The sequence below is a fragment of the Acomys russatus genome, chromosome 1 (genome assembly GCF_903995435.1).
Source record: "Acomys russatus chromosome 1, mAcoRus1.1, whole genome shotgun sequence".
Classification (NCBI taxonomy): domain Eukaryota; kingdom Metazoa; phylum Chordata; class Mammalia; order Rodentia; family Muridae; genus Acomys; species Acomys russatus.
Genome location: NC_067137.1, coordinates 48,240,776 through 48,254,732, shown reverse-complemented (window position 1 = coordinate 48,254,732; position 13,957 = coordinate 48,240,776). Strand labels below are relative to the sequence as shown.

Genomic DNA, 13,957 nt, shown 5'->3' with positions numbered 1-13,957 from the left:
CCCCCATCAACTTGACCAAGCTGGAGTTATCTGAAAAGAATGAGCCATAATTGAGAAAGTGCTTCCTTGAGACTAGTCTGGAGGCAAATCTGTGGAGTCCTTTTCTTAATTAGTGATTATACAAGAAAGTCTAGCCCATTATGGGTGGTGTCATCCTGTACAGATGGTCAGTATAAGAAATCAGGCTGAGCAAACCATGAGGAGCAAGCAAGTAAGCAGCACTCCTCCATGGCGTCTTCTTTGGTTCCTGCTTCTATGTTCCTGCTTTGCTTGAGTTCCTGTTCTGGCTGCCTTCAGTGATGAACTGTTACTTAGACGTTTAAGATGAAATAAATTCTTTTCTCTTTGTGTTGCTCTTCATCATGGCATTTTAGCACAGCAATAGAAACAGAATGAATACAGAGGAGATCAGAGCTAGGCTGTACATTTGGAAGCTGTCCAATTACAGGTTGTATTTCAGGTGACAGGGTTGGCTGCACTTACCAGTTCCAATTCTCAGCCCAAATGTTCATGTCAGTCACATAAATGCTTCAACTTCAGAAGCTTTGATATACCAGAAATGTGTTCAGTGATTACAGTTAGCCTAGGATTTCCTGTCCTGTCTGCTTCCATTTTTTTCTGTCATCCTCATCACAAACACATTTGTTGCTGCTCTCTACCATCAAGCACTGAGGATGGGACTCATACAATACATGCCAGAAAACCTCCAGCTCCGCTAAGAATCACTGACAAATTCACTGCAGATCTGATGATCTGAGAGATAGCACTGGCACCAGACACAGCTAAATGTAGTAAATGCCCTCCCTTGTTACTTCTCTGAGTTCTACCAAAGGTCACACCTCGCCTTCTTTATCTCACATGCTCTATGCTTTCCTGAGAGCTCCTTACTAAATAAGCCTTCATTTCATGGGTTTAGACTTGTTTACTTTATGATTTGAATATTGTTTGTTCCCATCAAAACTCATGCTGGGCAGTGTTATCTAGTGGGAGGTGCTTGAGTTAGAGAGACAGGAATGGATCTCACTCCTGAATGACTTCCCGCTTGTAGAACAGGAGTAATGGCTTCCTTCTTAGGGTGAATTGTCATTAAGCAACTCCGTCTTTTGTGTTCTCTCTCCAGCCGTTTCTGACTTGCCCCTTGTCTTCTGCTGTTAACTGAGGCATCTGGATACCATCAAAAGAGGACAAGCAGAGAGTAGTGCCTCCCCAGCCTGCAAACTCTCAGCCAAAATAACTCTGCAAATTTTACTTTTCGGAACACCTAGTCTCATGTATTCTCTATTATCTATAAAAACAAATCAAAACAAAACAGAACAAGAAACATACCAAAATATTTTCTCTCTATCCTTTGGAAGACAAACCTCTCCATATATTTAATCAAACTCATCTTTTCAAAAGTCAGCTCTAGCATACTTTTATAATTTGTTTGCCTTTAAATGACCATACATATATAGTAAAACCTTTCTTCTAGTACCTACTCAACAAAGCAAATCTTTTAAAGTGCACACAAGCTGGTGGTGTGTGTGTGTGTGTGTGTGTGTGTGTGTGTGTGTATTAGAGAGAGAGAGAGAGAGAGAGAGAGAGAGAGAGAGAGAGAGAGAGAGAGAGAGAGAGAGAGAAAGAAATTGTTAGAAAAGATTTTATAAATCAATATGCATTTGTTCTCATTTGGATAAGGTCTACAACGTAGGCTGAAAATGTATTATTTTTATTTGGTCATATTTGCATAAAGAGCAATATAAAATGCCAAGAAAATTCTGATCATATCTTCACAATCTTTGTACTCATCTTTACCATCTGATTACTTATTCATGCTAATATAATTATTCTCAAGTTCTCTTTCTCTGCCATATAAATCTGCATCATTGGATAATTTGATAGTTTTTAAATTTTAACATGTGGGTAATGGGGTGTGCTGCCCAAATCCTCTCAGCCAGAAAACCCTTGCTAAAGAGACTTTTTCTCCTGCCTACAGCCATACCCCTCTCCCCTCTCTCTCCAGCAACCTGAATGGTTTAGGCTTCTCATCCCTAGGTAGGCCAGTTGGGAAGGGTCACTCTAATTCCATGGGCTCAGGTACATTGCTAAGGTTGTATTTCAGTACCACTTCTCCCTCTGGCCAATGCTGTCTTCGTCTTTTCCCCTGTAGGGCCCAGCCACCTGTTGTCCTCCTTGATAAGCTGCCTGGGCTTCAATGTGTGTCTGGGACTTCTCTGGAAAAACCATCTGCAGCATACCCTATCACCTTTCCCTGGAATCTAGGAGAATGATTTTCCTCTCACATCTCCTGGAATTGCCCAGATCTCTTGGTCCTAGTCCTTTGTGACTGTCTTGGACACTGACCATTTTTTTTTCTGGATTGCTGGGATTCCATTTTCTCCCAGCAGGAGTCTCCCTGTAGTATTCTTTCCTGTGGGTTGCCCACTGTAAGCGTAGAGAACACGGCAGGAGACAGTTGTCAGGAAGGTGAAGCTGTCCCAGCTAAGTATGATTGGACTCAAAGTACAAAAGGGACTCTTCGAGATTTTAGTGAGTGCCCCGCTGCCCAGAGACATATGCCAAAACTTCATGTTTTTCCTTTCTTTCTTTCTTTGTTTCTTTCTTTGTTTCTTTCTTTCTTTTTTTTTAAACAGAATTAATCCACTTTATTTTTCTTGTAAAAACCCTTATGTGGTAGCCAGAGCTGGAGCCTGGGTCCTCTGAACAGACACTCTGGTGTGGGTTTTCACAAGATAATCAGTGAATTCCTGATAAGGAGACTTGGTGAACACAGTTTCTTTCCAGAGATTGGGTGTCAGGTAGCTGTAGGTCTTGGAAATGGCATCAAAAGTAGCCTTGGCAAAGTTGCCCAGGGTGGCAGTACAGCCCCTGGCTGATGTGTAGCAGTCATCAATACCGGCCATCACCAGTAGCTTGCGCACGGGAGCTGAGACAATGCCTGTGCCTCTGGGGGCAGGGATGAGATGCACCAAAACAGAGCCACAGCGGCCTGTCACCTTGCATGGAACAGTGTGTGGCTTGCCAATCTTGTTCCTCCAGTAGCCTCTCCGCACATGGACGATGGAAAGCTTGGCCAGGATGATGGCCCCTTGGATGGCAGTGGCTACCTTTTTGAAGCACTTAACACCAAGACCAACGTGACCATTGTAGTCCCCAATAGCGACAAAAGCCTTGAACCTGGTCCGCTGGCCAGCCGGTGTCTGCTTCTGCACCGGCATGATCTTGAGAACCTCATCCTTTAGGGATGCGCCCAGGAAAAAAATCAATAATCTCAGATTCTTTAATGGGCAGGGAGAACAAATAAATCTCCTCCAAGGACTCGATCTTCATGTCCTTAACCAGGCGGCCCAGCTTGGTGATGGGGATCCACTCCTTGTCTTCGGCTTTTTCTCCCCGAGCCCAGAGGCCCCCTAAGACCCCTGCCGCCGGCGAATCCTCTGCAGAAGCCGCTTTGCCCTCCTAATCCTGGGTTCCCGGGTCCTCCAGGCCCTCCTGCGCCATTTGGTGTTTTCCTGAGGAAGAAGCATGTTTTTCTTTTCTAGTTTTCATTTTTGTTTGGTTTTGTTTTTCTTTTGTTTTTGTCTTTTTTGAGACAGGGTTTCTCTGTGTAGCCCTGGCTGTCCTGGAACTTACTCTGTAGACCAAACTGACCTTGAACTGGGGGATACACATGCTTCTGCTAGAATTAAAGTCATGTACCACCCCACAGGCTTTTATTTTCAAATATCCCCCACCCTATACATATATCTTCCTTCTGAAACTTCCATAATTCACCTTCTCATTCTCTCGTAGGAAAACTGTATTTTCAATCGAGATGATGTCTAGGATGGTGCTGGGGCAGTTTCTAACTTCTGAGCATCAATGCCTGTGAGCCTTGGCCCTGCAATTCAGGCAAGTAATCGCATTAGTTAGCAATGCAATGTACAGATGCATCTTCTTAGTTTTCCTATTATTCAGAGACTCATGTTCAGTTGTCCCCAAAAGACAAGTGAACATTCCCAGCTGGTGATATTGACGTCTGCACAGACTGGTGCTATAATGATTGTGGAGAATTCGCAGCATGCAGAACAATTGAAGGTGGCCCTGTGTTATTCCAGCTCTTTTCCCTTTCCACTTTTACCAAGATGGCTTGTTTTAGTTCTCAAGTTGATTTATTTGTGGCTTTACCTTTAGCTTGTCTTCCAAGTCAGTTGCCATTCATCCGTCTTGTTTTCCTGCCTCTAAGCTTGTGATGCTGTCATCTCCCCATCTCCCTGAGTCTTTTTGTTTTTGTGGATGTAGGCTTTGAAGAAAAAGCTTCCTTGTTGTTTTAGAAGAAACCAAGATAAATACAAGTTTATTATGCTATCATTAACTTCAAGTTGCCCAAGCAATTAAACTTTTTGTAATATATCATAATTTTATCATGAAATTGTAGAAAAGTCAAAATTATGAAATATTGAAACTAATTCTCAAGAGTATTCTGGGTGGCATTAATATTTTGGCTACTTTGAATTTAAATCGGTTTGAAATAGCAGTAAAGAGGATTTCTATAATTCCATATGAAATATATTAAAATAGCATCTTCAATATAAGGATTTTAAAATATAGCATGCTATCCTATAATTTTTTTAGCCTTTTCTGTGTAAATAGCTGCTTCTTACTTGGAAAACTTCTAAGTCAGAAAAACAAGGAGAAAAAACTATTTTCTCCAGTGAGCTTTCTCTTAACATCAATTTATATCTTGTGTCCTTTTTTTTAAACCTCAGTCTTTGTCAGGCGATAAAGTAGTTTATTTTTAAAAACATGGATACATTTCATATTTAAAGATGACAAAATGTATCTTTCTTATCAGCAAGTCAAAGACTTAGGGAAAGTAACACTTCATTCTTGAGTGTTGGTAGGCAAGTTTGAGCAATGTGGGCAGCAGAGAGGGGAGGGTGCACAGTTACCAGACATGCTGTAAATGCATAGCACTTTCTTCTTCTTCTTCTTTTTTTAATTGCAAAGCAATGCATACTCTTCAAATATAGCTGTTTAAGCTATTTTCCAAGAGCTTTGGATATCACTAGAAAATTTTTGTTTCAGAACAAGAGCTCAAGGTCTCTTTTCTTTGAGGAGTAGAAAGATGCCATCAATAGTCAGGGCATTTACAGTGACTTGGATTCACTTTCTAGTCAGACTTTTTTTTTAAGAGATAAAGATAAATGCATCCATAAGAAGTATAGGTTTACATTATTTTTAAGTATTTAAAAAGTGCACAGGAAGATTGAGAGAATAATGAGGAAATATATATAGACCCAAACTGATACACTAATAATTAACTAAAAAATCTCCTTACTACATTAGGCTAATCTCCAATCATTACATTCACTTGTATTTTGTTCATTTTAAATATATATGTGGTCAGTAATAGTCTCTCACAAAGTACAATTAAGAACGCTTTTCTTTGACAGGCAAAATCAGGCTAGCACTTGCTGTGTCAATTCAATACTATTATTGTTAGATACACCCTTTGACAACATACACTAAGTACCGGAATCACATCTTAAGTTGAAACACACACATACACACATGGGGTGGAGGGGCCAGAGAGGGGGAGATGGGGGAAGGTGGGAGACAGAGACAAAGAAACAGAGAGAGACAGAGACACAGGGAGAAACAGAGACACAGAGAGACAGAAACATAGAGACAAAGACAGAAAAACAGAGAGAGACGGAGAGGGAGAGAGAGACAGAAAGAGAACCTTTTCTTATCTGTGAAATTTAAGCTTGGAGGAACACAAACGTGGTGGAGATACCTTGAATTGAGTTGGGTGTGTTTGTTCTTGGGATGCCTTGACTTCCAGGCTTTGATGAAACTTTCTGGTGTGCTCTGCAAACAGCCTTTCAACCAGCCACATGGCAGCTGTATTGCATACTTTTTGAGGTTGCCTGATATAAAGATTACTATAGTAGGAGCTAGCTTATACTGCAATATAAACAAGAAAACAGATGGCGCCTTCTTAGGAGCAAAGAGGGCTTGAGTGCTGACTGGTGGAGATGCTGGCAGGATGAAAGGGGGTCAACAGCTAATGCAAAAATGCCTACGGATGGAGAAGTTCTGGTATTTTTGCAGCAATAGTACCAAGTTCTTAAGACCTCAAGATCTGAAGTTTAGAGGTGAGAGAGTGAGGTAAAAAACTCCCATGAGCCCTGTGGCTGTGAGACTTCAGGCTGAAGAGGACCATGCACAGTGGTCTACAACCTGAGCTGAGAGTAGTGATTCTAAATTACACGGCCTAACCTTTTTTTTTTCTGCTATTTCTCTGCTTGCCAGATTCCACTGTGAGCATAGAGACAAGCACTCCCTGCCCATGCAGACAATAGCCCTAGGCCCAGAGCTGGATTGGAAAGAGAAAGGACCTGGAATGGGTAGATAGAATTTTCTCTAGATGGAAGATGTGACCTGATTACTATGAAATGAAAATTAAATTGAAATTAAACTGAAGATGTGACCTGGTTACTGGTTACCGATAACACAAACTCACGATAATGAAGGTTGAGCATAAATGAATAGTTATGGCTAAAGTCCACGAAGAAGTGAAACATTTAATGAGCTCAGTTCTTGATACATTCAGCCAGCTATTTGTTTACTTGGGGTGAGCTGTTTTATCATATCCTTTAATGCATGCTACCAATGTGAATGAAAGTTGTCTTTCTGTACGTGAATGTGGTATGTGTATGTGGAGACATTTTCTTTCTTTTTTTTTTCTGTTTCTTTTTAAAATATGTTTTATTTAATTTTAATTTATGTTTGTTGGTGTAGGGGGTGTCAGATCATGGAGTTACAGACAGTTGTGAGCTGCCATGTGGGTGCTGGGAATTGAACCCAGGTCCTTTGGAAGAGCAGACAGTGCTCTTAACCACTGAGCCATCTCTCCTGCCCCTGGTATGTGTATGTGTACCCAAGCATGGCATTGCACATACTCCTACAAGTCTAGAGCAGGAGGTTGATGTTGAGTGTCTGCCTCTATCACTTTCCATTTTATTTTTTGAGGCAGCATCCCCTGCTGAACTGGAAATCTGCCATTTGGGCTAGACTGACTGGACATCTCAGAAGTCTCCGGGTCTGTCTCTTAGACCTCCAGCCATGCCTGGCATTATATGACTTCTGCAGGGTCCCTGTTCCTGCTTAAGTAGCAAGCACTTTGCCTGTTAAACCATCTCCCCAGACCCAGAACTTAACATTTTAATGAAATGCAAACTTTTCCCTTGTTAATGTATCATGGGTCCAGTATTAGAATCTAGGGATAAAAGAAATAGCCAACTTTTTATGCGATAGGTTCAAAAGGCAAATTGCAGATATTCAGGACACTCGCTCATGAGGCTGAGCCTGGAGAGGAAAAGGGAAGACAGGAGGGAGGGAGCCATTGACCAGGTTACAGAGAAAGGGTAGGATGAGGGACCCAATAACTATCAAAACCTGGAACTATGAGTGACTTGAGCTCTGTAAGCCTCGGTTCCCTCCTGGTTGAGAACAGTGAGTTTTTCACCAGACTGTTATTGTACTGGGATTATTTGAATAAAGAAAATGCTGACTTACATGAAGATGTTGATTATGGTGACCATATCGATTGCTATTGATAAGAATAATAAACTCCTACGAAACCTTATATTTAGTAAGCTGGTGCCATTTGAGGGAGTAGTCAGAAGATGGGCTACACATGAAAGTGCCACTAAATTCAGACTTAAGTTTGCCCTGCAGTACCGATACATTAAAGACAAATTTGTGTAGGTGTAGTTTAGACTACAAGTACCACCCCATGAAAAAGTAGTTCATGTCCTGAAAGGCCAAAGATCTACATCCAAGTTTATTTCTTTGTTCCCCTTGGTCGTGATCTCTGCTCTCCTTCTATAAGCATAATCTGTCTCAAACTATCCTCATGGGTTCTCTTGGCCTTGCTGATCAGGAATGCTGTTTTCGATGCTCTTTCTGTCTCTTTGCATATGCTATTGCAAAGGACAAAGAGATGACAAGGAATCAAGATTGCCGAATGTGAGTCTTCCTAGGACTTGCTGACTTTATGGTGAAGTATTATGAGCTTCCTTGTTTCTCTCATTATTTCTCCGTACTAAATCTTTTGTCTTCTGCATTCAAAACTATGCAGTAGGATTCTATGTTGCTACTTCAGCACCTTGATTAGGAGCGGGGCCCTGGAGTCAGGCTGCCTGTGTCTGAATTAAGCTCCATTATTCATTCATTAGCTGTGGGGTTTGGGCAGTAATTAACTTTACTTGGCCTTCTTCAGTGGTGACAATTCTAAGTGCCTAAGTTGCAGGGTTGTTATAAAAACAGACTAGAATAATCTGTATAGTGGTATCATCCCTAGTGTCTGTTATATAAGAAAACATTAATTCATCTGATTATAGTATTGTGATAGTTAATCTTCATTGTCATCTTGAATGGATTAAGAATTACCATGCAGGTGTTTCTGTGAATGCATTTCCAGAAAGATTTAACGGAAGAAGGAAAAAACTCACCCATTACATGTCGGTGGCACACATGACCAACTATAAAGGAGAAAGCAAGTGCCATTATTTATTCTTATTTACTTGTAGATTATAATGGGACCAGCTACCTCAGGTTTCTGTTGCCTTGCCTTCCCTGTTGTGATGGACTACACTTATAAAGTGCTAGCCAGAGTAAGCTTTGCTTCCCTTAAATTGCTTCTAGTTGTGTATTTTATCACAGTAGCTAATAGTTAACTAACTAATAAAGAACATTGGTACTGCGGAGTAAGGCCATTGCATGATAAACCGGAACGTGAGGTCCACAAGCCTTTGGAATGGGCAGCCATGGAAGAGTCTGGGGCTGTACACTAGAGAAGCTGGAAGCATAACTCAGTGGGTCTCTCTGGTGTGGGTTGGAAAGGTAGGCAGTGGATTATTGGCTCATAATTCTCTCAAAAACTAAGTTGGAAGCATTAGTGTTGAGTCTGGCAAGGGCTCTGGATATGTTGTCTCCTGAATGCCACTGAGTGAGAAAGCAGTGGACTTGGGGCAGCGTAGCCTTCTGGATCTGTTATGGACATTGCTCTCTGCACTTAATACAGCCTCCAGTGAGAAGAAGGAGAAAGAAGTGGCAATGTAAAGTGTGGCAACGAGAAAGGTGTGGGCAAGTACAAAGTTTTGGAAGAGAAGAGCACAGATATGAGTACTGTCAAAGAAAACCTTGCCCTCTTCTAGGACAATAGGAAACATTCTCCAAGGATAAAAATCTCACCCATGGGAGGCTCCATGTTGGGAAAATGAAACATTATTTGAAAAAATATATCTTTTTTAAGTTTTAATTTTAAAATCTATCTTTGATCTCTTTTCTCTTTTATTTTTGAGATTATAATATAATCACGTCATTTCTCCCTTCCCTGCCTTCTCTCTAAACGCACTCATGTACCCCTTCCTGCTCTATTTCAAATTTATGGCCTCTTTTTCCATTGATTATTGTTACATGCATTATATATTATATACATATACATATATTCGTAAATATAACCTGCTCAGACTATATAATGTTGCTTGCATATATGTTTTTAGGGCTGACCATTTGGGCTATTGAATAACAAATTGTTATATTTTTCCTTGGTGAAGACTATTTCTCTCAATCTGATCATTCTTTAGTTGTCTTTGTGGTGTTGGTTTTTGCAGGCATAAGCTATTCAAGAGTGAGGGTCATGGTCATGGAAGCTTACCACAGGTTGGCAGAAAATAGCCTGTGGCTAGCCAGTGTGTACCAGGGCTAGATTCCCTGCAAGGAAGCCACTAGAGCCCAACGCATGAGGCTAGACCAATGAAGCCCCAGCTGCAGTAAAGATGGTAAGGTTTTAGAAATGCTAGGGCTGCCAGACATCTGCCAAGGATAGCTGAAGGAATACAACAGAGCCAGTCTAAGAGACAGGCCTCCTGCTTGGAAAGCTGCAGACCTGGAGGAGTGGGGTTGTCTACTGGAGCCAAGAACATTCTCTCAAGAACTCCAGATACTGGATATGGAACTACAGGGTTTAGTGTTGGTCTTGCTGGGTATGGTTCTTCTTCTCGTTCAAGCTTTTCTTGCTATGCCCCTATTTTTTCCTGTTAGAATGGAAATACTTTCCTGTGTTATTGTACATTAGCAATGTGTAATTTGGTTTATTTTAAACTTTTTATTGGTTCTTCATGAATTTTACAGCACGCACCGCAATGCCACTCATCTCCTCTGCCCTTCATACTCTCTTTCCACCTCTGCAACCTCCCCCACAACAACAACAACAAAATCTCATCATGGAAGCTGCAGTGCAGCAGTGTGTCCCACAGTATATCCTTTTACCCATACCTCTTTGCTTGCAAGTGTTTATTGCAGTGACTCCTTTGTCTGATACATGGCCTCTGGCTTCTGCTACTCTGTCAGTACTGGACACTCACTGGGACTCCTCTCCCATAGCCTGTTGTTGCCTTGTGCCATGGAGATTCATTAGTTTGGGGTCTGTAGAACTGGCCCCTTCATCGATGCAGTAGATGTTGGGGTGGGCCAACTCAGAGCCCCGGATCTGGGCCTGAGAGGTGTCTGAGCTGGTCAGCCCTCTAGCTCTCCTGCTCTCATACCTTTGAGGCTGGCCCACCAGCAACCCCTGAACCCAGGGCCAGATCTACCCTGCTACCGAGGGGAGACGCAGAACCTGCTTTCCCAAGTGTTGCAACTGGTGAGGGACATGGCCGGTTCTCCCACTCCTATGATCCCAGGGCCCACCCTCTGACTGCCATAGAATGGCAAGGTATCAGAAGGCAGGAAGTAGAGCATCTCTTCGTCATCCATGCCACTGCCCAGCAGATAAAAGTCAGGCCTGCCTCTCCTGCACTCACATCCTTGGGATGGCTCACCCATAACCCCAACATTCACGGCTAACTCTACTGTGCTGCCCAGGTGAAGTGCTGGGCCTGATCTCTTGAGTGCTGCAGCAGTTAAAGGCCAGAGGCAGCTGTCCTACTCTGATAATCTTGGGCCCAGCTCTCTTGCGTATTGTAGGTGACACAGGGCAAGAGGAAAGGGAGCTCTCCCTCATCCAAGACACTTCCTGGGAGGTGAGTGGTAGGAACAGCTCTGTCATGCTCACATCCTCACGGTCAGCTGCAATGCGCAGGGGCTGCTCTCCTGAATACTGTAGCTGGTTAGGGAGAGGTTCAGCTCTCCTGTTCTCAGGCCCACACAGCCAGCTTTCCCATAATGCCCACATGAGGAAGTGGGCCAGTTCACCATGTCCCCAGGAGATAGCTAGCTCTCCCAAGTGGCTCACTCCTACCTGGGACCATGAGCCCCAGGCAAGGTTCTTAGCCTACTGGTCCTGCCTGGTGTCAAACTGGAGGTCCTCTCAGGCTTGGTTCGCCCCCCCCCCCCCCCCCCCAGGGACTGTTAAACTACTAATCATTCGGATGTTCATGGGTGAGAACACTGAGAATAGACAGAGCCTCTCTTCTCTCTGCCACCTACTGACACACATGTGACACAGCAGCCACACCTGCAATACCTCTAGGCACAAGTGTAATTTGGTTTTTAAACAAATATTTTCAGGTGCTCACACTTAAAAGATTGCCTTGTATTTAAGAAGAGACTTTGGATTTTTGGACAGTGTTGAATTAGTAAGGATTATAGGTACTTTCAAAGATAGACCAAGTGCATTTTGCATTATGAAATTCAAGTGAAGTTTTTGTCAACTTGACTAAATTTAGAACCACAGGGGCACCATTACTCTAGGTATGTTTACGAGGACATTTCAGAAAGTTCACCTGAGGTGAGAGGTCCTGCATGTGGACAGTGCCATCCTATTGTCTGGGATTCCAGAGTGAATAAATAGGAGAACAGGAGCAGAACAGCAGCATTGCCTCGCTTCTCTTCTTGATCAAAGACACCATGTGACCAGCTGCCTCAGCTTCTGCTGCCATGCCGTCCCCACCATGGTGGACTACACCCTCAAAGTGTGAGCCAAACAGACCTGCCCTGCCTTAACTGCCTTCTCATTATGGATTTCATTATAGGAAGAAGTAAAGGAACTATCGGGTTGTTAGTCCCTGGGACTCCTTACTATGGGAGGGACGCAGGGCCTTGTCTATTGCACGCTGCAGAGATCGGCACAGCAAAGTCACCTGCTCTCATTAAGAAGATAGGAGGGGGCCCGAAGCACAAGTTTTTGGAGTCAGAACATACATCTAAAGATATTTCAAAACATCTGTGCTCATGATTCCAGGAAGCAAGACACAGTGGAAGAGACAGGTAGTTCACCTGGAAATTATGCATATCAAAGCAGGTTAGTATAGCTTTATGCTAATCGCTTATCTATTGTTATTACCTCCTCATTGCCCTGATATTTGCAGACCTTGTATTATACTTACTTATTTTTTTTTTTTTAAGAAAGAGAAAGATTTACAAAGAAATAATAGGAAAGCAAGATGAGTAAAACTTACCACTTGACCATGTTGAGTATTGACTTCTGGGTAGTGTCACTCTTCTCACAAACCCACGGTGGTGCCCTATGCTCTGATCTCCTATTGTCTTGTTCATTGATCCCTTATTCAGAACGACCTGGCAGTTTGTGAAAATGTAGCCAGCAGTGCTTGGTGTTTTATTCTTTAAAAATATTTTGGCAGTGACATGAAAAACTTTAAAGCTTTAAAAAAATATTTTATTAATTTATTCATATTGCATCTCAATTGTTATCCCATCCCTTGTATCCTCCCATTCCTCCCTCCCTCCCATTTTCCCTTTACTCCCCTTCACTATGACTGTGACTGAGGGGGACCTCTTCCCCCTGCATATGTTCATAGGGTATCAAGTATCTTCTTGGTAGCCTGCTATCCTTCCTCTGAGTGCCACCAGGCCTCCCCATCCAGTGAACGTGGTCAAATATGGAGCACCAGAGTTTGTGTAAAAGTCAGACCCCACTCTCCACTCAACTGTGGAGAATGTCCTGTCCATTGCCTAGATCTGGGTAGGGGTTCGAAGTTTACGTCCTGTATTGTCCTTGGCTGGTGCCATAGTTTGAGCAGGACCCCTGGACTGAGATCTGTCTGTCATAATGTTCTTCTTGTAGGTTTCTAGGACCCTTTGGATCCTTCTATTTCCCCATTCTCCCATATTTATCTCACCTAGAGTCCCAATAGGATGTCCTCACCTCTATCCCACTTTCCTGGTAAGTGAAGTCTTTCATGAGACACGTACACTTTAAAGCTTTTTATTGCTATTTTTCAGCATGGACAAGATAACATTTTATATTTTAAACATAAACAAATATTATCATAAAAAGACAATGATATAACAGAAATTAAGTTACTTGGTGCTTTGAAAATACTCTGCAATTATATGCAAATAAAAATAAAGAACTTAGAAATCACAGGAACTCATGATATGTAAAATCCAGACACTAACATTAAAAAAATTCTTCATATAATTTAATAAAATTTATAGTGTTATAATTACATGTAGAAATATGTCTAAAAGTTTTACTGATCAAAGCTATTTCAAAACAAGTTTTAATTAATAGTCAATCTGAAACAGAGTTTTTTCTAAATTAGAGCATTCTCAAAATCCGTTTTATGAATATAGGCTCCAAAGAACTGTAGAAGAGAACGTATTCATTTATAGACAGTTAGGAAGGAAGGAAAGCTGTGCTCAGTGATTTTAGTGTCCACAGATAAAAGTCTCAGAAGCAAACAGCAGAAGATTTAGATTGGGGACAGCAGAAAAAGAAGGCTATACCATAAAACTAACCCATACCATGACAAAGGTTTTGGAAAACTGAGCATTTGCAGTTTGGCTCAGAAGACAGAACAAGTTAGAGAAAGATGAGAAACAATCTTTCTTTGGAAGAACTTGAAACAAAATACATACATAACCCGATAATTGTCATGGTTAGACTTGGAGGAGAGTGAGGTGCTCCTGTAGAGGTGCACAGGTGAGTTTAATTAGTTGT

The 13,957-nt window shown here is 42.0% G+C and overlaps 1 non-coding gene and 1 pseudogene across 1 annotated transcript; both read right to left on the bottom strand.

Moving 5' to 3' along the window:
• Positions 1–2,644: 2,644 nt before the first annotated feature.
• Positions 2,645–11,227, bottom strand: LOC127208396 (40S ribosomal protein S2-like; annotated as a pseudogene).
• Positions 11,228–11,399: 172 nt separating this feature from the next.
• LOC127197389 (small nucleolar RNA SNORA17) lies at positions 11,400–11,531 on the bottom strand. The gene has a single exon (XR_007831665.1). It is a non-coding gene; the product is annotated as a small nucleolar RNA SNORA17 (small nucleolar RNA).
• Between the last annotated feature and the right edge of the window lie 2,426 nt (positions 11,532–13,957).